This window comes from Schistocerca piceifrons, unplaced genomic scaffold (genome assembly GCF_021461385.2).
Source record: "Schistocerca piceifrons isolate TAMUIC-IGC-003096 unplaced genomic scaffold, iqSchPice1.1 HiC_scaffold_295, whole genome shotgun sequence".
NCBI lineage: Eukaryota > Metazoa > Arthropoda > Insecta > Orthoptera > Acrididae > Schistocerca > Schistocerca piceifrons.
In genome coordinates, this window is record NW_025728510.1 from 12,501 (window position 1) to 15,000 (window position 2,500).

The following is a 2,500-nucleotide window of genomic DNA, read 5'->3' on the forward strand; positions in this document are numbered from 1 at the left end:
CCCATGTTGTGCCTTAACCTAACCCATGTTGTGCCTTAACCTAACCCATGTTGTGCCTTAACCTAACCCATGTTGTGCCTTAACCTAACCCATGTTGTGCCTTAACCTAACCCATGTTGTGCCTTAACCTAACCCATGTTGTGCCTTAACCTAACCCATGTTGTGCCTTAACCTAACCCATGTTGTGCCTTAACCTAACCCATGTTGTGCCTTAACCTAACCCATGTTGTGCCTTAACCTAACCCATGTTGTGCCTTAACCTAACCCATGTTGTGCCTTAACCTAACCCATGTTGTGCCTTAACCTAACCCATGTTGTGCCTTAACCTAACCCATGTTGTGCCTTAACCTAACCCATGTTGTGCCTTAACCTAACCCATGTTGTGCCTTAACCTAACCCATGTTGTGCCTTAACCTAACCCATGTTGTGCCTTAACCTAACCCATGTTGTGCCTTAACCTAACCCATGTTGTGCCTTAACCTAACCCACGTTGTGCCTTAACCTAACCCACGTCGTGCCTTAACCTAACCCACGTCGTGCCTTAACCTAACCCACGTCGTGCCTTAACCTAACCCACGTCGTGCCTTAACCTAACCCACGTCGTGCCTTAACCTAACCCACGTCGTGCCTTAACCTAACCCACGTTGTCGCCTAACGTAACCCACGTTGTCGCCTAAACCTGCTCTGTAATTGTTATACGACTCGTTCAATTAGTGTAGTGTTGCCCACCCGCAACCCTCGCAATATAGTTCGCTACTCGCACTCCCCGCTCCCCTGTGTATCGCTTCATGTTAAACACCTTGCAAGTCTTGCTCACTTTCCACATGCTCCTGCTGTACACTGTAATGTGGATGGCAGCAGGACGTACATGCCGCCCCTCCCCACGTCCCCACCTTGCCCCCTGCCTTCGCAAGCTGGTTGGTGAGAACTTTGCATGTTCAATGCCCTCCGCATGCGACGTACTCAGGCTACGTTGTGGTGCGGCCTGTGTCAACTGTCCGCTAATGTCGTACGCGTAAACCACAATCTGTACTGCACATTCGTCCTTATGTACTGAATGATACATCGTGGCACATGTGTGACCGTACAACGACTGCGCCCAAAAACGGCGGACCATACAGTGCAAATATTGTGCACGCAGCTACGTGTCGTCTCCCTATGAGAGCTGGATTGCAGTGTGGTACGCCATAGAGACGTGTGGGAGGAACGGACGCCGTGGATGGCGATCAGCATGAGCTGTCTGTTGATGTATTCGGACCTAGTCGTCTCTCCTCACACACCGTGATGGCATGGTGCACCGCGTTCCATATCTGCGACATGCTACAGAGGCCGGTTGACAGTCGTTCGAGCAATGGACATCGCATACGTACGGGGGCCACCTTCCACGTATTGTCTAGGCGTGCACATTTTGTTGCGTGTATGTGGGCAGACGTAGTGTGGCGTGACACCTGACACAGGCATGCAATAATCGTGGAAGTTGCAAATGGCGATGGACGCCTGCGTTTTCTGGTGAAGTTACGCAAATGAACAAATGGTAACCTGTTGTGGTGCGGTTGTTCTCGCTAGGGGTGAATCGGTGATGGCGACGATAGGTTGAGGTACTAACCGGTTGTTCCAGCGATACCCACCATGCCGACGAAACTGAACGGCATCTGGGTGTGAAGCGATACGCGGCGGTGGCTGGGTGGGACCGTCCCCGGCCGGTGAGGGGGCGCCTCCCGGCGTGCTGGCCGCGCGGTGCGTGGGCGCACGCGCTACAGCCGGCTGGTGGGGGCGGCCAGTGGCAGGCGCGCCGGCCGACGGACGCGGCAGGCGTCGCAGCTGCGCGCCGGCGCACCCTGCGCGCGGCGCCGTGCGGCCAAAGTAGGTCCTCGCGGGCCCGGTGCGAAGCGCGGTGGACATCTTCAGTGTGCTGGTCCGATTGAGGACTGTGTGCGTTGAGGATGCGCTGCCGCCCGGCGCTCGGCGCCGCGACGCCGTCTGCTGCTCGGTCGCCCCAGCGGTTCTCGCTGGTGGTTTGTATCGCAGCTGTGCGGATGTGTTGGCGCGTGCGCTGTGCTGGGAGAGTTCGCTTCGGCACCCAAGTGGGGCTTTTGTCCTTCTGTGGCGCTGGCGTTGGAGCTGCCGGTCACCGTAGGTGGCGCGTGTTGTCTCCCGCCGGCAATGCCACGACAGCACGCTCCCGGGCCTCTGTCGGCAGCGGCAAGCTCAGTTGGGAGCACGGGTGGTCGCACCGAAAGCGTCTACTCGCCTAACTCCGGGCGATTGCGCCTCTCTCGAACCCGACCAAGTACTTGGGACGGCGCTGCGCGCCGCCGGGACCTGAGAGGGTTTCGAGGTGTATTGTGCAGGGGAGCTCAGCCTCCTCCTGTTTGCAGAATGATTGAGCGGACGCTTGCGTGTTCGCGCGGGCCCCCGGGACACACTCCCGGGCGGCCGGCTGCTCAGCTCTAGTTGACGCAGCTCCCTGGTTGATCCTGCCAGTAGTCATATGCTTGTC

At 57.3% G+C, this 2,500-nt stretch overlaps 1 non-coding gene across 1 annotated transcript in view; it reads left to right on the top strand.

Moving 5' to 3' along the window:
* The first annotated feature begins 2,464 nt into the window (after positions 1 to 2,464).
* LOC124744489 overlaps positions 2,465 to 2,500 on the top strand; it is a 1,909-nt gene continuing 1,873 nt past the window's right edge. The window contains exon 1 of the ribosomal RNA XR_007010785.1: positions 2,465 to 2,500. This exon is cut by the window's right edge and continues 1,873 nt beyond it. This is a non-coding gene — a ribosomal RNA (small subunit ribosomal RNA).